Source organism: Molothrus aeneus, chromosome 13, assembly GCF_037042795.1.
Source record: "Molothrus aeneus isolate 106 chromosome 13, BPBGC_Maene_1.0, whole genome shotgun sequence".
Lineage (NCBI taxonomy): Eukaryota > Metazoa > Chordata > Aves > Passeriformes > Icteridae > Molothrus > Molothrus aeneus.
Genome location: NC_089658.1, coordinates 1295082 through 1320719, shown reverse-complemented (window position 1 = coordinate 1320719; position 25638 = coordinate 1295082). Strand labels below are relative to the sequence as shown.

General features: G+C 40.1%; 1 protein-coding gene across 1 annotated transcript in view; it reads right to left on the bottom strand.

Annotated features, from left to right (window-relative positions):
• Positions 1 to 25638, bottom strand: part of TLN2 (talin 2) — a 145165-nt gene that overhangs the window by 94987 nt on the left and 24540 nt on the right. The window contains exon 3 of the mRNA XM_066559061.1: positions 6540 to 6622. The gene's annotated coding sequence lies outside the window, so the exon portion shown is untranslated. The remainder of the gene's footprint in view (positions 1 to 6539; positions 6623 to 25638) is intronic.

The window sequence follows — 25638 nt, the reverse complement described above, 5'->3', positions numbered from 1 at the left end:
ACAGAGAATGCAAAATGTCAGCTCAGTGCTATGAGGGCATGTGCATTTCCCACCCTTGCCAAGTGAGCTGAGGTAACACATAGCCCAAAACCACCTGCATTTCACAACCAAGCAAAGGTGGAACAGCCACCACTGACATTCCCAGACATGGACCACACCCTTTCAGTTAAAGGAAAGTTGTCAGTGCCAGTGCTATGGTTAAAAGCAAAGCTCTGTCATGATTTAGTAAAGGTCTGTCTCCCTGGAGATATTTCTTAACTGGTTCATTCAAGCTTGAGCAAACACAAATCTAGGTCATGAGACTGCCACAGCCTCAAAGCCTGTGTGTGTACATGCTCATAGAGGCAAAGTTATGTATTTTTATACTAGACTAACTTTGTAACAACATCCAATGGAACACAAGTCCTCTACTCTTTTCAGTATTCCTACCAAGTACCTGCTGGCACTGGGCATCAGCAATACAGGACAGATGATATTTTCTGTTGCTCACAGAGGTTGAACATCTAATTCTATTGTACATAGGAAACACTTGTTCAGTGGACTGGTGCCTGCTAAGACCCCTGTGAGCAAAATGCACTCTGAAGTACAAACCCAGCTGAACTGATAGCTTTGTGTACTTCCAAAATTATGAATGCAAATGAAAGCATCATGCTTCAAAAATCAAGCATAATGGAACCACAAGGCAGGCAGACAGGCATAGAGAGTAACAACAGCCATTTTACTCTAAACTCACAATGGCACCTGTGTTGGCATCTTACCATAAAAGAGGTGGCACTGCACCTTTCAGGGAGGCCTCTCTTCAGTGCTCCATTGCTGTCAATTTGTAACTCATTTATACCACAATCTCTTAAGGGCTGCCATGAACAGCATTTCTGAGACAAAGCTGATTCTCCAGTATAGGAACCAAATCTGTGGGTTGTATATTGAAATGTGTGCCCACATGTCACAGCAAGGCCATCATCAACTCCTTGCTGCACAAGACACTGTGAAGATGTCATGGCTGGTTGCTGCCATTCCACTGGGAACTGTGTAGTGAGGTGCTTTCAGGGGTAACTATCACTCATGCACAAATATCACATTTGTAAGCACTGGAGTGGAAGTTGTCTTGTCATTAGGGTTAGAATCTCTTCTGGTCAGAAAGGAAACAAAACAATATCTCAGTTTCCCTCTAGTCAGCTTAGAGCAGAAGGTAAGAGCAGTAAACCAAGAGAGGAAAAGCTGATGTTCTAAATGGGCAGCAAGTACAAAGAGATCAACTTGGAGGGCCCAAAAGCAGCCTGACAACCTCAGACACCACACACTGCCTGGGGTGGCTGATCAGAACTCTTGAAGTTTGAACAAGCAACTAAAAAAGCATAACCCTTCCTTCCATTGGTTAGAATACAGGGAACTTAACACTATACAGCACCAAACACATTGTTTATTCTGTTTGCAAGTATGCACAGACAATTAAAGTGCAAGAACTCTCACATGCCCCCCTGCCCTAAGCAAATCCCTGCTCAACCACTATGGCTGTATACACACACCACATGTGCTGCTAAGTTTTTTACCTTAAAAAACTTCAAGAATCTCAGGAAAAATTTACTGCATTTAGCTGTAGCATGCAGTACTAAATTTTACAAACAAACTACTTGGGAAAAAAAATCCCCACAGCAAAACAAAGATGAACCAGGACAAGCTTTGAAAGGTTACTATGAGAGCAGGCTGTAATTATTAGCAGTAATAGACACCATTCTCAGTTCTTGCTTTATAGTCATTCAGCAACAGCATCTCTTTTGCTAAGAGCCCAGCAAGGAAGTTCCCTTAAGCAGAATTATGTAAGAGACCAAAATATTTGGGTCTAATTAAGAGTTGTTTATAGGACAGTCAGCTTACTAGCAATTGAACTTCAGCTTGCTTTTCAAGTCAAAAGGCATATTTGCAAACTAACTTGCTTGTATAAATCTTCAAAAGGAAGTATGAATTACAAGAACTACAGAAGGAATGTCACTGTCCCAGACAGAGCTGAAACAGCTTTTAGATAAGATAAGCCAAGAGCTTGACTGGAGCTAGCTGTAACACAGAAATCACAGGGCTCAGCAGCAAGAGCTTCACGGTGGCAGTCAATGACATGTCTTTGAAGAGGCCTTCCAGACTTTGTTTTCCTATTTTGCAAGAAGACTGCAAGAGAAAAGCAAAAGCAGAAAGATGAGTTTCTGTAGAAACCAGAAGAGAATCACATCCTTTGGCCAGGTTCCTCCCCCAGAGTCCTTGGGAGGACAGGAGTAAATACATGCACAGACTACTAATAAAATGGCATCTGATGTATAGAAGACATTTTCACTTGCTGTGGGTGTGTTTTTCCCTCTTTTTAAAGGGTTTGTTGGGTTTTAGAGGGGTGCTTTATTTTTTTAAGCTCAACTCCTATAAGGTAAATCTAGGTCCATCTCAAGCACTGCAACTTGCTTACAGTGGAATATATCTGTATATGTTTATACAGTTTCAAATATATTGTCCAATCTGTAGTACCTATGTAAATTATAGGATAAAAAAAAATAAATTATGATTAAAAATGGTTCCTATTCTGTGGAATGGTTTGGCTGATAGAAAACTGTTTTCCAAAGCAGCAGAAGTGACTATTTGAAACATTTCACCTAGATTCTAAATCACACTAAGAATAGGTTGAACTAGAAAATGGGCTGTTAAATCCAGGCTAGAACAGTTCTGTATATTCACACTATTTTCAACTGCTTAAATACTGTAATGTTTTGAAGGACAATTTTAAAGCCTTTATGCCTAGGTCTACAACCTCTGAGCACACTCAATTCAATGCTTTTTCCCTCCCCATTGGATTAATTGAAGTGACCACTCAAACTTCTGAGCTCCACCTGCCATTCTTGGGAGGCACCACAAAGTCAGATGTAATAAATGTAATAAATGTAATAAATCCCTTGGAGTTCTTCCCTGAGTCATTTAATGACACAGCTGGGACATGACTTCTTGGGTTCACCTGCTGTGCTCTAACTATTACTCTGCATTTTCTATTTTACTTCTTTTTTTAACTGACATGTTTTGGCAGAGAAACAGTATTGCCAAGTCCCAGATAAACCATCATGGTAAATCATATATGGATTCTTCTTTTGCTTTTCTTTCACCCTCCTGAACATGGAAAAAAAAATCCCCACAGCAAAACCTTTACCCTCCAGAACATCATCTGATGCTGCCCAGGAACTTTTAAATAATTTTCTTTAAGAAAACAGCAGTCAACAGTTACCTCATACACATCTACTTGATTATCTACCTTAAGGAACATGAAGGCAACTAATAGGCTGCTTGAGTTTCTTACAGGCTTTATAACCAAGCCTCCTTATTTGTTCCAGAATCTGAACTATTTAATAATATGAAATGCACTCAGCTACTGCAATCACTGAAGTAAATCCACATTGATAATTCTGATCAGCATCACCATTCAGAATTAGATGGGGTTGTTAAGTCTTCAAAAACAGCTTTGCTACACAGAAGAAAATTAGTGAGGCTCAAATACAGTCATTTTTTGCCAGTCCTGTAATGGGGTTTATATGGAATGGTTCTCTGCTCTCACTGATTCTGAAATGATAGACTTAACAGGCACTGAAATTGCTCTCAGTAGGTTTTTGATCCCTTTGTCCCAAAAATCAATTAATTCAATTATTTAAAACAGATCACTTGAACAGGAAGTGAGGCAGAAAAAAATTAAACATTTATCAAATGTTATTGGAATGAATGTAATCGTAGTCTTAGCAAGCCGGCATTCCACTTATTTAAGTAAGCCAAGAAAACGTGGAGGATTCACACAATTGTCATGCTGGCAACCAAACTATGATCTCCACAATAAGCCTCAATTCTTCACCTAGAATCCTCACAAATTCAAGATGAAGGCAAAGAGATTTCAGAGTTGGAAAACTTATTTCTTGCAGGCCTATTTAAAAGGCAGGAGGCTTGGGAAAGAGCTCACTCATTTAGTGGAAATTCAGGTTGACAGCTTGGAGACTGACTGTCATTTCTATTAGGGAAAGCATGGCAAAGTGGGTGCCAGTCACAGCTACAGGTACTCTTCAAGCAAGAGAATCCATTTTCTCTCTGTTCAAGAACACAGAATGCACTAAAATCCCTTCTATGTTCACACAGCCACACACAGAACAATGAAGTGCACTTTAAAATCACATAGTCCAGCACCATGTAAATTCACTACTTTAGCACACTTTTTGCCAGACAATACCTATTGGAGAACTCAAAACAAAGCCAAGCACTACTTAAATCTAAATTATAATTAATTCAGTTATGTTTCTACCCTTTAAACAGTCAGATCTCTATTCCATCTACTGTAGTACTATCTAGACAATTTTTTCTCACAAGTTATCACAATTTGGTATCAACGTGAGATTAACACAATTTTTAAAATAAATTACCATTCTTTATCAATTTTCATGTCATGGAGATAGAAAATAGTTTACAAAAAAATTAGTAAAAATAAAAAACCTTCATGTCAGTGAAGACAGCAATTGGAATCCAGCATATATCCCTCATTAGAAAGGTGGTGGTCACATGGAGCTGTCATCATATCCTGGCAGTGCTGGAAAACTACAGGCAACAGTTTACACACAGTCTACAACTCAGATGGTGCCATGCCAAAGAGAAAAACAGCAGATCATGCAATCTCCTTCCAATGGGTTCAAATAGCTACTAAAAACCCCTTTTCTTGCTCTTACAGCCTCCATCACCTCCTTGAGATTTACCACACACACATTACCAGTCATAGCTTACAATTTTTAGAACAATAATGCTTTGGCTGATGCTACTGCAGCAAGGTTGAATGACCTTAGTGCATGCTCCCTTCACTTTCTGATGCCAGCACCTGAACAGAGAGGGAAGGCAAGGAACAACAAGATGTGTCAAAACTTCACCATTTCTCACCATCTCAAAGGCTGAGTGCCAGCTTTAAACTTTTTTGTTTTTTGAACCTCAGGTTCAGGCAGAGATGTCAGACTCTGCTTTTTGATTACTAAATTATTTTTTATTAAAAAAGAACACTTCTTCCAAAAGAAGAAACAAAGAGGGAATGGCTAGTCCAAAGAGCTCTGAACAACTAATAAAGGGATAAAAAGGGGAAAAAAAAGAGTAGCTGAGGAAAGGAAAAAGACCTATAGCTAGAGACTGCAGAAAGCTCAGTTACTACCAGAATCAGCAACATTAATAAAAACAGAAAAGCTCAGCAAGAACAGTGTGCTTGCACCCATCAAATTAACATCTCTGTCACAGCCACACAACAGGACAGCACAGACTGAGCTCCACCTTTAAGAGCACTCCATAGCCCCAAGGTGAAAAACAGCTCACAACCACTGGACAAGGAAGGACAAAAATCACAGGGTGGTGTAGTCCTTATAAAGATTTATGAGCAGGATTTGAGAAAAAGCTAGATTTCAGAAGGGAACAGGATTGAACCCCAAAACATCCACTGCTTCTACAGCAGAGACAGAGGAACAAAGAAATCATGAAACCCAGCTGAACTTGGAACAGGGGTAACAGTGTGGGCAAACATTACATGTCACTTGGATTATACTGACTCCAGTACACTGCCAGCTGTGTGCTCATGTGCAGTCAAACCTCCTCCTACACCAAATGTGCTCACCAAGAGCACATCTCACCAATCAGCTCAAAGTCAGCTTGGCAGCCTTAAAATGGCTGAAGCTAAATTCACACATTTTGTTATTTTTCTTAGCAAAGCCTGCTTCAATATGTACCTAAACCACCTTCATTTAACCTTGTCCTTAGACATATTTGATACAAACTGACATGTTGCTTTAATTATAGGCTGCTTTGAAAGTTCACTGAAGACATTTTTCAAACATGGAGAATTGCAGGACAAAATTCCATTAGCGACCTTTCAGTATTTCAAGCTCCATTTCCAGATGAGCAGTCAAAGGCAGAGCCACATTTAGAACAGTAATGTGGACAAGGTCAAAGGAACTCCAACAGATGAAGAACATGGGGTGAGATTTATCAACATCTTGCCCAAAGCCAATTTTACCATTTAGTGACATTCTCTTCTGAGAGCATTACAGTACAGAATTAGTCATGTATCTGTGAAGTTATTCTAGTACTGATTTTTCCTTGTTCTTTTTGCCACCTCTTGCATGTATTCAGATGAAAGAGTTAAGTCATCTTCTCAGCTATTTGTTTCATACCAATGAAAGGCATGGCCCATTTTCTTAAGGCTCAGAGAAATCACTTATTACATGATCATATTCTCCAGTCTCCCTGGCAACTGTTTCAAAACAGTCCATGTCTGTCATAGTCAGGTTAATCTCCAGGCTGTTAATTACAATATTTATTTGGCACTTCAATGTTCATTCATCACATTTATTTTTCAGCTCAGATTCCCTCTTCATAAACACAGTCACAGAAGTATACATTTCACATACTCTCTAAAGAAACTTTTATACTAATATGTACAAGCTTTTAAATTACTGTAGGTTTTATGGCATTATATGCATAACAAAGAAAATTAAACAGGACCTTACCTCAAAATTAAACTTCATTTAATAGAAAATTAGTTTGTCTGAAAGTACTGTTTGATCACATGGAAGGCTTCCAGCAACCAAGTCTGTAACACAAAATACAAACAAGTTACTTTCTTATCCCCAGTTCAATAGTTTCTATTTTTCAAGTACCTTCTCTGTCAGCACACTGGAAAGAAAACAAGTCAGGAAGTTGTAAGTTTCCTTTTCCCTTCAGGAGTCAGAATTTGCATTCCAAAATGTCTTTGTGCTCAAGAAAATAAATTTCAGTCCAGGCTTCTAAATTACTCACACATAAGAGCTCATAAAAAATGAATTCATTATTTTTTTACAGGTAAACACTTTGACATTGCCAAAAGTGTCAATGATGAAACCACTTGTAGCACAAGTCTGGGTGCTAACATAAATTAAACTATCACACTGACCTCTCAAAACCATTTATTTTGCATTAGCTTGTTTTTCCATGGTTTACTGTCCCTGTGTGGAATAACAGTTTCAACACCACAACACAGTCCTCTCTGGGCAATCTCCCTTCTGAAAGGATGATTGCAAAAAGAAATAAAGGTAAAAAAAGAGTTTTGTTTTGTTTTTAAAAGATGACAAACTCCGTTTCATAGGCTTTGGGTGTTTTGAGGAGGTGGGTTTTCTTGTTTGGGTATTTACAGGCTTTGTTTATTAGAGTTTGTTTTCTTTTTTCCCCTCCCTAGGTTTCTTAGGATCATTTGTCAGCTTTTACTCTGAACAAAAGCTAATATATCATACTGGTTTAATAACCACGAGGATGGGCAAATCAGCTTGCACACAAGCCCTTTAGCAACTCTGGATGCCCAGAGTGCTCTGAAATAAACACCAGCATCTCTCCAGTATCTCCCAACACCCCAGGCTCAGCATTACCCAGGCCTAGGTCTGGCTGCTGGCAAAGCCTTGTGCTCCATGTGTGCAGTTATGGAAGGCTCTCATCCCATTCTTTTATCTCCTGGACAACCTAAAAGTTCAAATGAAGTTCTGATCCACAGCAGCTATCTAAATTTGAAACCAGTTTATGCATCAATTTAGAAAGACCAGGATGTTAAAGAATAAAGTTACTCTTTCATACAGCTCCATGGCAGGGAATGCTTTTAGCTGAGAAAAGCCCACAGCAACAAAAGAATTCTTGCAAATTTTAACCAACCAAAGCTGGCAAAAACATTTCTGATAAAACAGATTCATCACTGAATGTTTTTCTTGTCTTGGTTGGTTAGAAAAGTGATTTTTTTGCTTTCAGTGGACTTTTAAGCAACATCAGCTCTCTGCCAACACAACTATTAACTACAGGTTAACAGATGTAATGCAGGCCAGAGTAAATGCAGGATACATACCACAATTATTTCAGCACTCAATTGATCACCTGCACCTGCATTAAAATAGGCAATGCACTCGTTTTCCACTTGGAAATGGAGATCCTTGGTCACACTCATCCAACCTCTCAATGCCTGCCAAGTTCCCAGTAATGAGCAAGTAATGCACAATTACATCTAATTAAAGGTATGGCAGCAGCCTGCACCTCATGGGCTTCCCCTCAAACATAAGGTGAGGATAAAAGCAAGTTCAGCTCACAGCAATCTGAGTATCTGGGCAGTCCCTGGGGTGGCTGTATCAGTGCAGAAGGGTTGATCTGCATTGCAGTAACATGCCAAATTCCTGTTGAGTACAGCCCATAAACTCACCAGCCCCCCCACTTCCTCCAGCACTATGTCCTTCTCCATACCTGCACAGATTGCAAAGTTCTAACATTTGTATCAAGGGCAGTTGTGAAGCAGTTCAGTCACTTGCAGCTGCCACCTGTCCTTGCTCTGACACCAGAAGCCCCTTCCAGTCCCCATGCTCTGCAAGCACAAACAGCAGCTGAGGCATCTGCAGCTCTGCTCAGAAGCACCAGCAATGAAGGCTGACAAATGCTGGACTTGTATCAACACCTGAATGCCTGTAGAACACACCACATCTAGCAAAGAGCACAACCAGGTGTAGCAGAGAAGGAAGTGACCATCACAATATTGCTTCTTTCTAGCTGCACCACACAAAGAGCCTCAGATAAATTTTCCAATTCAATATATGTTGTTACCATCATGGTGATTTAAACAGTTGTGAAACTGCTTTGAAATGTGCCCTTTTCAAAGGCAGTTCCAAAAGAGAATCATTGCTTAAAATAAAAAGGAAAAAAAAAATCAAGCAAACACAAAAAACCCCAATAGTTTGGTTTTTCCAAGCTGTATACCAAACATAGGTAACTAGAAAGTTCTTTTTCTGTAGTTTATCAGGAGGGTCTATCTATTTACTCAAGTGTTAATGAGACTAGGAAGGAAGGGGGTAGGGCAACTGCTGTCTTAACATTTTACATCAAGGGACGAAACAACACAATTAATTTGCATGTACTACGAGAGTAACTCAATGAATAGAATACCATGTTTCAAAATGACAATTTTAAATAGTAGATTTTAAGTCATCAAAATACTTAAGAGTAGAAATTTGAATATATCTTGTGGAGTCTGAGGCAAACAAAAGTTGCTTGTATGATGATATATTGTAAGACTAGCTGGAATAAACATGACTGTGGAAACAACATTCATTTTTCACGTGGGTTAATTTACTGCTGAAGCAGCCATATATTTTTTTACTTATCAACAGAAAGAGAGAGAGTACCTAAAAAAACCAATTAATCCCTGTAATTTTATTCTATTGTCCTCACTTCCTGGAATGCAGTCAGAGGTGGAAGCAGGCTGCCTAGAAGCCCAGTCAGCAAAGCAGCTGCCCTGAGCCCAGGATCTGTTTACAGTTATTGGAGGGGGGAGCACTGAGGGCATGAAGCACCGAACTGCAGAGGTTTACACAGGGCTTGCTCAATATTTGAAGTATTTCTCAGCAGAGCCCCCTGGCTCCCCCTCCTCCTCTCTTTCCTTAGGTGCAGCTACATTTCTCTGAAATGCTTTTGGTTCAAATGCTAGTGATGTTATTTATGGAACAAGAAAATTGCATAAAGAAAAGCACTGAGGCAGAATGTACTTTCTCAATTCTACTGCAGATTCCTACACTATGAATTAGAAGTAAATTACAGTTTTGTCTTTATAGATATTTCCTTGGTATTCTCTACATTCTTGGTGGTAACAGTTTCCTTCAGTAGCATTTGAATTTCAGGCTCACTGAGATCAAACATGAACTCCAGCATCATCTCATACTACATCTGCTGAACGTGGAAGATCTTTCTGCCCACGTATTTCCTTTGGGTTTCTGATGTGTGTTTTTCCTATGCTGTGTTCTGTGGGCTGTTCTTTTTGTTTGTACTTCTTTGATTGTGTGGGTTTGGGTTTTTTTCACCACAACCAACCCCAAATCTGTGGTCCATTACACAGGGTATGTTTTAATCCTGTTGGCATTCACCTTCACTGCATCACCTCTGCTAAATGAATCTGCTGATAGCTTAATATTTTAAAGCTACAGACAGGGGAACAGTCACTTTGGGACATTGGCAAGTTTGGTTTAGGACATCTGGAACATTGAGGAGTTTAGTTTTATGATCAAGTTCCAAACTCTGTTCCTTGCACATAATAAAGATATTGAATGGCTGTTTCAAGCTGGTACTAATTCAGATGTCCTGTAGTGTGTGACTTCTTTAAATTCTAGCTCCTTCTTACCTGTCTCTGTTACTTGCTTCAAGACTACTCCAGAAGTGATCACAATTCACCTACTAGAAGGTTTTTCAGCATTTAGGTAAATTTGGCCATGCCCCATATGAAACTCTACTCTCCAATGCAATTCTTCCCTACTTGGAACAAATGTTATTCCTTAAAAATGGTGAAGTTTTTTAAGTGCTGGTTCAACCCAGACTTTGTGGGAACCTGACAGATGGTGGTAGCTCATCCCTGCACTGGCCTGCCAAAACTCAGCTTTCAGCCCTTCAGGACCTATTATTGCTTCACTCTTATCAGATTTTAACTACTGTATTTCCTTATCAATCCTTACAACAACCTGCACATCTGGGATAATAGTTTTGAGGAAGTCTGACAAGGTAGAACAAGTAAATTCTGCACCACAAGAGCAAAGTTTGGCATTAATTTCTTCTCAAAGCTTCATGTTTGTATATAGCAGAGAAAAAGTATCTGCTGTGATCATTAAAGTCAGCTATACTCTGATTAATTTTCAAAATTATGTAAATTTCATCTCTTACATTATGCTGCTGACCCAAGTTTCTGTGATTCATGTTCTGTTCTCATGAATATGAACTTTTTGTCAAGCAAATATTACTTGCCTTCTGTTCAGGGCTCTTTAAGAGCAATCAATAGTTTTTCATAAAGGAGCAGTTATTATTTGAACTTTATTCTGAACTCCAGTTTCCCCCCTAGGTAAATTTTTACAAAAAGTTCCCAATTTTGTTGTCTAGGAGAAAGACTTTAAACCTTGTTTAAAGCAAGTTGTGCTCCGATTATGGTTAAATGACAACTTCCAATCTTTTTATTACTATGATTTTTATTATATATATAATTTTTTATATTTTATATATTTTTTTTAATATTATATATTTTTATATATACTACAAAAAAGCTACAGCAAATATTCACATCCAGCCACCCCTGGTAAGTTCTTTGCAACACGTTTGCCCAGAACAGTTGTCTTGTTGGCATCAAATGGCAAAGCTGCTCCTCTGCTGAGAGGCAGCAGGTGGGACCTGGGAGCCCAGGGATGGTGTGAAGGTCAGGCAGCCAGGCCTCCCTGCCCTGCCCAGGGCACTGGGAGCTGCCACCCCTCAAACCCCCCCTCGCACCCCAGCACAGGAACGGCCACACAATGACAGCTCCAACCACTAGTGTGTGATATCTGCTAGGAGTTCACTACTACAGCCATCACCAATGGCTCTTCCTTCATTCTAAAATCTCTGGCTGCAGATGTCACTGTCACATTTTCTGAAAAATCCTCCTTGCCCAGGATTTCTCTCCTGGGAAGCTGAGAGGCCTTAGAGAAAAAGGAAACCAATATTATCTCATTGCTTCTCCTGTGTTTTGCTGCTTTGGAATGTGGTTGGAGATTGTTTATCCAACATGTGAATTGTTTTGACTTAATGACCAATCACAGTCCAGCTGTGTCAGGACTCTAGGGAGTCATGAGATTTTCATTAGTATCTTGTTAAGCCTTCTGTCTTTATCCTTCCTCTATTCTTTAGTATAGTTTAGTATAGCATCCTTTAATATAATATCATAAAATAATAAATTAGCCTTCTAAGAACATGGAGTCAGATTCATCATTTCCTTCCTGCTGTGGGGACCCCAGAAAACACCACATATAAATTTGAGCTTAGAATATAGGCTTTTAAAAGCAGAGCTAAACACATCATTTGCAACTGTATAATACAATGTGTAGTAACTTAAAATGACAGGTAAAGATGTGAAACAACAGCTCCTCAAAAATGAGTGCATGGCACTTTGCTCACCAAGGTGCCATTCACACTACCTGTAGTTTCTGACCTTCTACAATTTGGAATCTGTGTTAATGTTATCCTTTATTTCAATACAGCCTGCAAGCAGTTTAACAAATCTAAACAAGATGCTAAGCCTAGCTTTCATAAGAACAGCCAGTGTAGAACAGGTGCAGGATACCAGGAGCTGAGCAGTGAACACAACCCCAAATATCAGAAATCCCTCAGCAAAGGAATTATTTTCTTCCTATGCTGTGGTGCTGTACACTCTGAATATTCAAATACGTACTTGCACTCAGGCCAAAGTTAAACAGGTTTGTCATCCATTTATGGTGCTAAACATTACAGAATCAGTAATTCAGCAGTCTAAGGCAAAGACTCACTGCTTCAGTGGCACCTGCTGAGTTTCTGCCCTCCTATGGCAATATAAATAAAAAATAGTGCATTTTGCGTGACCTTTATGAAAAGGTGTGAATTCAGCTGTCATAAGCAACTACCATAAAAACAACAATATGGGAACTGCACTTCTGCTTTGTTTTTGAGTCATTAATCAGTCAGGCCTCAAATCTTTCTCCTCAATATTCTACAGTGGGTTCACATTTCCCTTTAAACTACTTATCCCAAAAGGCATATCAATCCAGGATACAACAGGCCATGTGCCCAATGCCCACTGAGATTGTCTGCAATGTGAACACTTCCACCTTGAACAAGGACATGCAATTCATCATCCATTTCTGCCTCAATTCCTGCAAATGAAGTCATTGCCAAAATAGCTGTTAAAAGCTGAGATTTCATGTCCAGGGTGGGTGCATGAGCTGAAGAGGCAATAAAATAACCAAAGTAATCTTTCAGTGGGCAGGTGAGAGAGAGAGAAAAACCAAACCAATGCCACAACAGAACAGCACCAGGTTTTTGCTGGTGGTACAATTTCTTCAGAGCATGTTACCAGAACAGGGCAGCTGCCATTCTGATGCTGCAATGCTCAAGCTGACTGCAGTTAGCAAAGTTTGCCAGCTAAATCTGTTCACAACAGAACTATGGCTCACTCACACTGCAGCAGACAAAACAGACAGTTTACTTCCTTGGCATGACTAACAGCAGGTTTGCCAATTCCCAAACACACTCCTAGAAAGCTGGGCTGGTCTATGCTGGCATCCAAAGGGTCAGTAGAGTAATAGTTCAGACAGTCCACATCCAAAGCGCTGGAAACCCAGCTTCAACAGATAGAAAATTTGGATCTTCCATTTTTATACTATCCTCATTACTTCAGCAGACTGAAGAGCTTCCTTTTAAAGAGCAGTGCTTTGTAAAATTTCCATATCTTCACAGCAAGTTGTTAAACACTTAATTTAGGCAACATATATCCCTCAAGGAAACACACCAAATCACAACTATACTAAATAATCCAAGTTCATGTTAGCATAGAAATTTATGTGAGAAAGTATTTTGAACTCACACCAGAATGATACAAAACAAATTGGAATTGCTTTCTGTGGGCATACCAACAAACCTTTGATGGGCCAGGCCAGTCTGCATTACAGAGAATTTCCAAACAAACAGACAGACAGACAGACAGCACCAGTCCTAGACCTCCTGAGAATGAAACCTGGTTACCAAACAAAATGCAGCTTCAGTGAAGTGTGGGGGGAAGTGATTCTGGCCCAACTCTAAATACATACACGTATGTACATAGATGTTGTTACTTTAGACATGCAAGCACACGTGGCCTTCTTCCAGAGCTCACCATGACCTCAGCTAGGGGCTCTCCACACTCCATCACATCAGCACACTCTGCATTTTCAACACAGTCAGGGTGAGAAGTTCCCAACAGGAGGAAGTCTATTGTATAGATACACCCCAGGGTGCAAACCACATCAGCACTTGGGAAAAGACACAACTTCAGAACACTAGGAAACATGGAGAACATCCAATAAACCATTTCTGGGGGGAAGAAAGGCCAAGGCACAACTGGTTGATTTTCTTGTATGCTTGCAGCCCATGTTCTCCCAGTACCAGGACTTGGTATCAAACCTCCTATACAAAATTTCAACATTAACCACGATTTCTAAACTACTTTCAATACACTTCCCTCTCCAAATCACAGCCATTTATACAAGTGAGTGAAGACACATCAAACAGATGAAGAAACCTCAGTGTCTACCTCCTGCATTTACTTCTTGAAGGAGGTACATGTCTTTTGATGTGACTGTGAGAAGGGGAATTTGAAAGGCAGCTTTAATCACTACTACTTATTAGTGTTCCTCAGCAAGGGAGAATTTAGTATGTTTACAGACTGCACACATGAGTGCTGTTCACTATACCAAAAATGCATAAAGCAGCTCCCTTTCTGTCTGATTTGCCTTGGAGGACATGAAGTTAACATTTCAGAAAGAAACAGCACTTCTTTAACTATGCAGCTGCCAAATCAATTCTTTCTGATTCAAATATGCTTTGAATTTCATAAGATCTTTCCACAGACATAAATCTTTCAGTCCCAAGCACTTCCTGTCATTTTAATTACTTCCCTTCAAGTCCCCTAAAGAACAAAAATGATGCTTTGCAGTGTTCACAGACAGGATGAACAGCACTTACTGTGTCCTAGGGGAGAACACTGGCAGGAAGGGCTATTTAGGTGGGGGCAGGAGGAGAGGCAGTGCTGGAAAACACATACCTAAGAAATGCATACAGTTAATACTCAATTGAAATTGAAAATATGAGAAGCTCAACCTCCTTCTCACTCCCCCCTTCCAGTAAATAGAGGAGAGATGCCTTCTCTTGACACACTGAGCTTTCCAAGCACACATTCCTGGAATGAAACAGCACCTGAGTTACATAGCAGCACACGAAATAATCCTTTTCAAGATGCTTCCCCTACTTCTAGATATGTGGTGGTCTTAGATGAAGGGGGTTTTTTATAAATATATTTCTTCAATAGGGTAAACAGCAAGCAAGTGTCCATCACACTTGTGCACTGATATGGTCTTGAACCAAGTCAGATGTGCACAGAGACTGTCAAATCCCAAGTAATGTCCTTTCACCCCCACACAGGAGCTGCCTCCATTTCCAGCCTCCTGCCTCACTGTGGTTCACCTTGAAGTTACCTCCTGTAAGCTTCCTCCACAACCAGCCCAGACTCCCATAATCTTGCTGTGTAGAAATTCAAATCAGGTCACCCCGAGGCAATTTGCTAAAGAGAAAGCATTGTTTGCCTTCATGTCAAACAAGCTGCTTAAATACTGCAAAAAAACTTCAAGCACTGAACAATCTCAGTCACTCAGAGCCGGCTTCAGTTGTTTAAGGTGACTGTGGACCTGCAACACTGCAGCTGCAGATGGAGACAATGCCCTTCACCTGCCACTGAGAAAGGGTGAGCGTGGTTGCCCTGCACAGCTGCAGGATTTCATGCTAAAAAAACCCCAAAAAACCCTCAAATAAAACTCCCTGCCCAAAACAAAACCATCAAATGCAAAAAAAAAAAAAAAAAATTAGAACAGAACTACTCAGCATTTTCAACATGTCAGCAACACACCAAAATGTTCGTATGGTATGAACTGACTTGTAATACATTGAATAACAGAGATCCCAGAAAGAGATGTATTTTCACTAATTTTTCCATTCATTGTCCTGGAGTTGAAGCCAAAAAAAAAGAGTAAATCAAGCAATTTTCCTATCTGGTCTTTTTGAAACACTAACATCAGTGTGCACAGAATGAAGGCTTTAGAAAGGAAGAAGTACAACATTGCATTCTTAGCTCCAGTCAGCATATTGCATTTCAGGATTTTCACAATAACATACAGTTGATATCCAAAGTTAATTCCAAAAGTTTTTTCCTGCAACGTCTGCCCAAGGGACTGGTTCCACTGCATTAGAAAAGCACATCTGAAGTGTTTATTGCTTCCAGATTTTGAAAGGAGAAATTACAGTTATAACTCAGCTGAGTCATCTTAACAGCTCTGCTAAAATCTCTCTGGTTTTCATCCCAAAGTCTCACTTCAGAGAAGACATGCTTCCTGTGTATTAATTCTCCAAGCATATAAAGCCCATATTCAACGTTTTGGCAAAAAATAGATTTAGCAAGGAAGATGAATGCAACCCAAAACTTATAGTGCAGGCTGCTTGAAATACATGCAAACTTGGGACCTTCAGTTACTGCATCCAACACTCCCTAACCTTTCTTCCATTCTCTGCCAAAAAGCCAAAACACCACATTGACAATTTGCACGAAAAGCAAAATTTAATAATCATGACCTGTGTCCAATTCTGCATTTAATGGTTTGATTGGATCAAGTTAGCACATAGGTGACAACTGACCTCAGTGCTGCAGACACGCCAGCTGTGTCACATGAGAACAGCAACAGCCAATCCAGGCAGAATCCAGTCCATGACAAATGAAGCTGATGTGGAACATTCAGATCTGGAGGTCCAGTCATGCAGCAGCTCAGCTACAGATTGAACCCAGCAACCAGAGAACAGGAACTAACCAGAGATGCAAAAAAAGTCTGAAACTTCTGCCCAGGGAGCTTTTGCTGGGCAAAGGCAGAGATTTTAAAATTAAAATCAAAGAGTCTATCAAGAATGCAAGTGACTGTTGAATGCAACAAGTAAAATACCTGCTCAGTAGCACTCATTTTGGTCACAGATCACAGAAATGCATGAAACAACATTAAGTAAATGATTAGCACAACATTATTACAAAAGCCATTTGGGATGAACACAGCAAGTGAGCATGTTCATGCAAACTGGTGAAATAATGCAACTGTACTTTGGTAGGTAACACTTCACAGGCCAACAGGCAAGATCTGAATTCAACTTGCATTTTTATTGCCCTGTTTCTAAATCTGTGGTTTAGATATTAAATGGGTTTTATCACAACAACTTCCAAGTACTCCTCACTATGCTTTAAGTGATAGATTCCCCTCCTGTCATAGTGCACTCTGGAAGTTAAGCTTCTGACTTGTCTGAAAATTCAGAGCAGCCCAACTCAGAGCTGTGTTCTGGATTTCCTTTCACTCCAGCTGCTCTGATGAATGATTAACACTCAAGTCTTCTACAACTATGTGTTACTGGCTCCTTGGACACACTTAGCTGTAGGAGCAGATGGACCACAAGCTTTTGGAAGCAATTCTGCCAAGAATGTCCCAGCCAAATGCTCTTTTTGGACTGGCATGGGGAGAAGCATGTGGGAAGAAACACTTCTGGTTGACATGTTGGCCACTTGGAATGCTGCCCTGAACTGGCAACTGGCAAATATTTACAGAGGAAACTTTTCTCTTGGTTAGAAAGTGACAGGGCACACATCAGTCAGAGCCTGGAGAGTGACAGACCAAGTCTTGTGTTTAGAAGCACCACTGCAGGATCAAACAAAGACTAAATGCTGCATGACATTAGAGTAGCTTCAGAAACACACACAACAGGCAGAGGAGCAAAGCTTTAGCAATGTAAAATACTCAATTCTGCAATATCCAATTCTTCTGAAATATTTCTGAATTTCTGGAGGGGAGAGGTTCCCCGTCAGGGAACAGACCAAGGATCAGTATCTTAAATCTGAAGAAATTCCCACAATTGCCTAGAACTTAGCCAGTGCATTTGAGAAGAGCTCATCTACTCTGGCACTGTTGCTACCTCCTTGTATCCTTGCAGCTGCACAGAAATCTGGGAAGGTGGAGAGTATCAGCCCCTGATTGCATGGAGCCAGAAATGAAGGCTTACAAAAATTCAGGTGACAGAAAAGACTTTTCCACAACCACCAGATGGCTGAGGAAGTAAAAAAGCCTTATGATGGATAGTCTGTGTCTCTGAGGTTTTAAGTCTTCTTGCCCCAAGGACATATATGCCTGAAGTGACAGAATTACTTCAATTAAATTATAATACTGAACTTCATGTCAAAGGAAAAGCAGGAGAAAAAAAATGGGCAAAAAACCAGAAGTGAAGGGTTTTTTTCATTTCTTTCTTCCATGATTTTCCCTAGACATATGGGTATGTATAATGTTAACAATCCTAACTGTTTGTAACACAGGCAGCAGAGAGAACATTCAAGAAATGGTAAGACAAGAAAAGCAACCTGATAAGTAATACTGATACATGAAATAAAAGAGTTCAGAGGAAATGCCTCTGTACAAAGGAAGTGTGTATAAGGGTGCTGTACAACTATCACAAAGTAGACTTTTAAATCAAAAAAATCAAAATTTACAACAACATCAGGATAACAGTAAAAGCATAAATTAACAGCTGTATCTGCAGAAGCTTCTGCCTTGACTTGTGTGCTTCAGTTGAACAGACAGGTCATTGCTGCCCAAAACCTTCACAGAAATCAGGCTTTGGGGAACAAAGGGACACCTAGCCATGCTCACCTGCCCCATGGTTGCAATACTAAGACAATCAAAGATATTCTGAAGAATTTCAGAGATGAAAGTAGCTGCAAAGAGGACCAGTGTAAAAACAACCAGGACCTTGGCAACTTCAGGTGTTTTCATCACAAGGGAGCCAAATATACCCTCACAAAAACACAGCAGCTTTCTTCAAGGTCATGGGGTGGTTTATAATTCTCCCAGAAACTTCTGTGCTCTGTACTTGAAGCCCAGTTTCTCTGAAGTTTCCATCTCCAAGTTGCAAAGGAGGTGATTTTCCCATTTAGCTTTCATTTCCAGCAGCACCTGCTCCACAACAGCTTTGCAGTTCCCCCTACCAGGCACTCCTTTGAAACAACCAAGGTTTAGGACATGTTCCAAGACATCTCTCATTCTCCACAGGGGATTTAGAAGCACTCCCAGCTTTCCCACTGGTCCAAAAAGCAAGCAGTTGTTTCTGTCATGGGGTCCATTCTCACTGTGTTCATGAATGCAGTCACCCCTCTGAGGGCTGGAGGAAGCTGTCAGCCTTTAAATGGGCAATTCCAGCAGAGATGCCAACCTCCAGATGCCCTAAACTACCAGAGATGCCCTAACCTACCCTTTCAAGAAGACACCATATGTGCAACCCTACTGCACAATCAGCTCCAGGTGACAGCAGTGAAACCTTGCTGAAGTCACATTGCACCTCCACACCTTCCTTTGTGGCTGCACAAGCCCTGCTTTAACCCAGTCACCCAGAACAGGCTTCCACTGGCATTGCAGGGCTTTATTTCACAGAAAGCATTGTGCACAGCAATATGGGCTGCAGAATGAGAAGGCATTGTCAACAAGCAGAGCACGTTTCAGCCACACGGTCAAATTCCAGCTGTGACCTTATTCCAATACACTGCACTGGGGTGATAGGGTTGAACAATACTTGAATTTAGCACAGAGGCAAAAAAAAATCCATGTTTCTGTGGTTATGAACTATAAAATCTAAATTTTCAAAGGTCCCTGCTCCAAATTAAATATTCACACAAAAATAAACTTCCAATAATGAGACAGTTTCCAGAGAAGTTATGGGGACTATTTGATTCAGTCTCCCAAGGAATTTGCCTTCCCACACAAGTTGTAAATTTAAATGATAGTCAGAATAGTTGTTTTTCTATCTTTTCTATAACTAAGATTTGTAGACACTAATGTCAGAATGTTCATCAACAAGCAGCCAGCTTTCCAAACAAAACTAAATTTTAAAACAGTGATTCCAAGGGAATTAATTACTGTGCTATTTGATACCTGCTAAAGATAACTGGAAATTTGAGGTTTTTTTCTAGACAACTAGACATCCTGGTATTGCTCTTAAATTTATTTCTAAGGAATGTCTAGTGTAAAAAGAATTTCTATTTCTAAGGAATGTCTAGTCTAAAAACTGAATAGAGGAGTTCTCTGTTGGAAAACTGCTTGCAAGGGTTGTTTTGCTGTTAGTTCAAGTTTGAGGGGGCATTCCTTTTTCTTAAATCAAACTGTGGTGAAAGTTACTTCTTTCTTACAAAAATAGTTCTGAAAAATCAGGTATTTTCAACCAGTATGCTCAGTGTTCTTCACTTAGCAGCTTAATTCTGGATGCACAATGCCAGGTGTGGCAGACCATGTGCATGCTCAGAGAGTTTACTGATATATCAGTAAATCAGCTGATTTAACTTGGCCCACACTGTGAAGAAAGGGGCATCAGAACTCCAGCCCAACTCTACAACACAGCCCTGCACTGGTGCTGCATTTTCTACTTAACTGCAGATGGTTTTGGTAATGTTTTCATCTAGAGATGGGGAAAAAAAAATCACAGCCAAGATTCATAGCTTTTGTACCTTTTAATATGCTATGCATGCTTTGTTAGAGCATTTTTAGATAATTTCAGGTAATTTGACAGCTATGCTGTTTAAAGCCACAGTTTAATCACTTCTGACTCTGGCATGGGTTATTTCATACAAGGTTTTCCACTGTCTTGCTTGATCCAGTCTAAGATGAACCTATAGGAAAGGAATTTCCAAAATGAACCAGGGAAAGGTGAATATGTACATTTTTTAGCACTACTATCCAAGAGAGCACTTTGAGCATGCTAAATGGCAGCCCAGACAAGGGGAAGGAGAAGTAAAACATTCTAATCCTGGAGTTTCACAGAGTTGTGAGCATGATGAAGAGGCAGGCAAACACTAAAATCTAGGCCATGAAATACCACCTCATTTACATGCAGAGCTTCTGGAAAGACAAAAGTGGAGGAGCTTAGAGTCAATGAACCAAAGCTCACTGATTCTTTCCTAGCATTCTCAAAGACAAAACACAGTCCTTTCCAACAATATGAACAACAAGGAAGCAAAAGAGGCAACCAATTTACATCAGGCTCTCCAAAACCTGAAACCTGTTGACTACTTGTAATTATCCTCAGACAGGGAAATCCAAGTTTTAAAATGTTCTTAGCAACATTTAACTGTTTATCTTCATCCTTTCTAGCCTATCTAATAAACAACCTTGACTAGAAATAGCTTTATTCAAAATTATTTATTTATTGAGTGGAACACCAAAACCAACTCACATGTGTCATAAGAGGAAGCTGGCATCCTATTCCCTTCCTGTTTGCTGCCTCCCAGAGCTGACAGAATTTCTCATGTTCCCCCCAATTCCTTATAAACATCCCTAACTTGACTAGAACTATGCAGAAAAAGACCTGACAGCCAAGTCCATTTTTGGAACATCAGCTTGCAACCAACATATCTGAGAGCATCTGCAATGCAGAAAAATCCAGTCAAGGGCAGAGTTTGCTGTCCCAGCACTGAAGGTCATTTATGCTCCTGATGTGCTGCCACAGGTTTCCTCTGTAAAATGCAGTTTGCAAAGCTGCCTCTTCCTGGCTGTGTCTGTCCTCACTATGTGCAATGTGCTCAGTCAGGAGAGTCCTACATGAAAACTGCTATGGTTTAAAAACCAAGCAAAATCCAGCTAGGTTAGGTCATTTTCTTACCTCTGGAATACACAGCAGGTCAGCTATAGAAAGTTAATAGTTAAAACTTGAACAAAGCACAGAGGCCAAACACCAGTGTTTGGCCACTGAAGACAATTTCAGCACCTGCATACTATAAAATGCAACAAGATTCAATTGCAGCCACTCAGGGTTTCTTATGTCATTATTTCTACTCTATACCATATTTCATATGACAAGACAAAATTTAACTGCTTAATCAGCATGAAAAATTTCATGCAATAATGACACAAAAATTTTCACCAACCATGTGTTTCTCCACTACCATTCAATGAATATACTCCGCTATGGACACCACAGTGCAATTTCAACCATTTCTGCCATCAAATGGAATAGATTGGGGCATTACATGACAATCATGACAGCCTACAACCTACACTCTGACACCTTGTTACTTCAGCAAATCCATAGTCCCCACAAACTAAAAACTACCATTTAGCCCCAACTGATTTGCTTCAAATTAATTTCACTAAACCAGCTCCTATACCCCTAATAGTACCACAGGAGAATGTACAAATAAATTAGAATTAAATTACACTACCACATAAAAATAACTGCTTACATGGTATTTTTATAAAAAAACATCAAAGTCCTTCTTATTTTCAAAAACTTGATTTCAAATGCTGCACTTCTGGGCTCTTCTGTAAGGATATATTTAGTGCTGATATACTGCTCTCCTCTCAGGTTACACTATTTAAATCTAAAAGGCAATGCACATGCTCAAGAGACTGTTAAGAGTAAACATGAAAGTCCTGATGGAAAGTTCCTGTGGAGTAGGTTAAGCCTTCTGGAGATATAAAATCAGGAATGCCAAGGGAGAACTTGGACACCTTGTTTGTCACCCCTTTCAGCCTTCAAAGGTGCCTGTACCAACTCCTCAGGTAAGGATGGGAAGAGATCAATTGCTCTCCCTCTCAGTGGAGAAGACCCTTTGTCCACCAGGCTGAGACATAAATAGGGCCACCACAGCCTCAATAAGGCCCAGATAAAAGCAAAGTCCTGTGGTTTCCAAGCCCTTTACCCTTGAAAGGGCAACCAACCACACAAACCACAAAAGGAAGAGGACCAGAACTGAGTATTTCTTTTGTATTTAAAGCTAGGAAATCTTTCAGAGCCTTGCACAGGTGCTTGATAGCTTGAGATTGCTTCAGCTGCCTTGGTTCTGTGGATATGGAGAGGAGTAACAGTGCCCTTTCCAAAGCAAATACACAGCCTTGAAAAGGACCAGCAATGATGTGCAACCTGAAGACAAGAGGGGAGAAAACAGCAGGCTGAAGGGGAAGATAAAGAGAAGGGCTTGGCAGCAATTCCTCCTTCCATGCAGTGCTTATGGAAAAACTGGCTGTGGCATTCACATTTGATGGTAAGAAGCTTGAGACACACAACTGCAGGAGGCTGAACACCTGGGAAAGCACCTTTTGTGGCTCCCCAAAACAACTGCTTTGTGCAAGTCAATCCACTGAGGAAATACAGCTTTTGCTGAGTCCCTGTCCTTTGGTATTAGGGAAAAGTCACCCATTTGCTGACCCATGCTCAGAGCTCAGATTTTCAGTGGAACCAACTTCACTTGGATGAAATGGGAAGAAATACAGCCCCTGACTTGTACCTAAATCAATGTTAGGAGTTTTAAGCAGATCCTAACCAAAAAACTGACTTCAACCACATGCATGGCCCCTTTAATTACTATCAACTCTAAGTAACAACTGAAAAATTACACAGGGTAATTTTAGAAAATAATTTACAATATCTGAAAATGGGAAAGAGAAAAAAATTACTTAAAGTAACAAAAAATGACAGTGTTGTCATATTAAAGAAGCTTGACCTTTCTGACATTGTTCCCTTAGGAGCCTTCTGCAGCAGCAGGCAAAAAGCCAAGTCAGGAAATTCAGGCTGCAAAGAAGAGAAAGCTGACAGCAAGCAGGTGATGAACAAGTTAAGTGTGCTAAAAGGAAGCAGTGGTGTACACTGAAGACAACAGCAGGACCACAACAGTTGCAGTGGTTTGGAAAAAACGAGGATGCAGAGGCAGCTGCAGCATTAGAAGAATCAAATAAAGGCTGAGACATCCCAGCATCTTTCCTCAATATACCTCCAACAAAATTCTTGTTTAAAGATGACCCAAGTATGGACTTAAGCAGTTTAAAAAATTTTACATTAGAGCAACAACTGCAATGAAAATGCAGGGGTTTTTTTCATTTTTTTTCTCCTGCATAAATGGCAGGATGGCTGAACTCCTGGTAAACTAAACAGAAGCTCACAATAATGAGATCAAGATTCAGATAGAACCTGACAGTGACAAATCTGTACTGACAAGTTTGCAGACACCTTTCTTTTAACCACATTCCCTGGAGGAAGAGAGAGGCTGAATAAAATCCCCAGATGATTTGAAAGAGTCCAAGTGAACAGTTACAAACCAAGGGGCCTCTCACTGAATGTAAACTGAGTAAATGTAAATCCTACTGAGTTTTCTATCTGGTGAAGACTGAACTTGATCCCTCAGTGCTTCTAATAAGGAAGAAAAACTGCAGACACTTATTCTTCCTACTTTTCCTCATTCAGCTCAACCACTGACAGCCAAGCAGAAGTGCTGAACTTTAGATCAACAGACCTCTACAGTTTGAACTTCACACACTGTACACCATCACATTAGCTATCCTGGAAGTAACCCAAGTGTATCATCAAAGCTCAAGTCATAGAAAGACTGGGAGAAGTGCTACAGTCAGTGAAAAATGCAAAATCCATTTGTCAGAAATTGTATGTATTGGTTTTCCACAGCACTAATGCATATTTGAGTTTTTTTCTATTTACTCCCCTGAGCACCTTCTAAATGAGCACATGTTACCCTCCTGACACCACTCATGAACTTCAAATCACTTGACCCACTAGAAGACAACAGCAGCATAATTTGAAGCACTTTAGTTCCCAGAAAAAACACCTAAATGCCCAAGAGAGTACCCTGGCCTATACTGCCATTTGCCATGGAATCCTGATACAATTTCACTCACTCTGGCCTCTTGCTGAGGTTCTAAGATGCCTTTATCCATGGATAAAGGAGATGTGTGCTAACAGCATGCAATGGAACCTTGAAAGCAGGGATATGGCACATGGAGCAAGGAAATGTGCCCACTGGGAAGTCAAAGGAAGCTCTTCACTGTGAATTGAAGGATATTTTCCAGAGGAACTCAGTTTACTTCAGTCTGCTTCTCTCCACCCTGTAATTCAACAGGCTTTGTGGCCTGTTCCTCCAGTGATTTTTTGGTCCCACACTCCAAGCACCATCACTGTGTCACCTATTTAATCTTCCCTAGTAAACAAACACTTCTCCTTTACTGTTGCCACCTAGAACTGAACTCCCCAGAGCCCAAGCAAAAGCAGGGTGGAAGGAACTCAGTTTCAGCTCTTCTGGCAAGAGTATCACAGAAGAAAGACAAACAGGATGCCAATGAACACCCCAGGGATGAGAGCCCCTTCTGGAACCAGCCCCTCTGAGGTCTAGAGATGCAATTAAAATTCAGTCTGGTATTTTATAAACCACTTCAAAATGAGAGATATCTAATCATTTAGTGAAGGCAGAAGAATACCAATAAAAAACTCATCACACAACATCTGCACACATAATTGCTACACAGGAAGCTTGCTTTGGTTTGCATAATACCTTAATAAACTGCATACTGGATTTTTGAGATGGTAGCATTTGTAAATCCCAACTGCAAAAGAAAGTTAAGATTCCAAGTAAACAAAAGCAACCTATTCTTCAATTTATACTGAGCTTTCTTGCAAGAACCTTATAAAAGTATGCATTTTTTTAATGCATACTTTTATATGCATTTTAATGCATACTTTTAATGCATTTTGTATGCATTTGTTATAAAAATATGCATTAATTTGTTTACCTAGGAAGGGAAAGTATTTTTTCATGACCAAACATATCCATGGTTATGCTGCAGAGTCTGTTCTAGGTTTAGAGTTTTCTAAAGTTTCCCAAGACTTTTTAAGGATCTGATCACAACAGCTGTTTATCAAGTTCCCACCCATCAAACAAGAATTGCAGAAATATGAGAAAATCCTACGCTGCAAAGCAAGTTCTCACAGCTTTTGCCCTCTTGAGCTGCTGCCTCACACACAAAGCAACACTGACCCTGCAGAAGGCTGAGAACCCAGTTCTGGGCACAATCAAAGCTGCTGACAAAGGGGCAAAACAGCTCCTGCTCCATGGAAATGTTTGTTCTGTAGGCTAAAAGGGAATATGTATAAGGCACTCCCGTTTCCTGAAAATCTTTGAAGTCTCAAGTATTA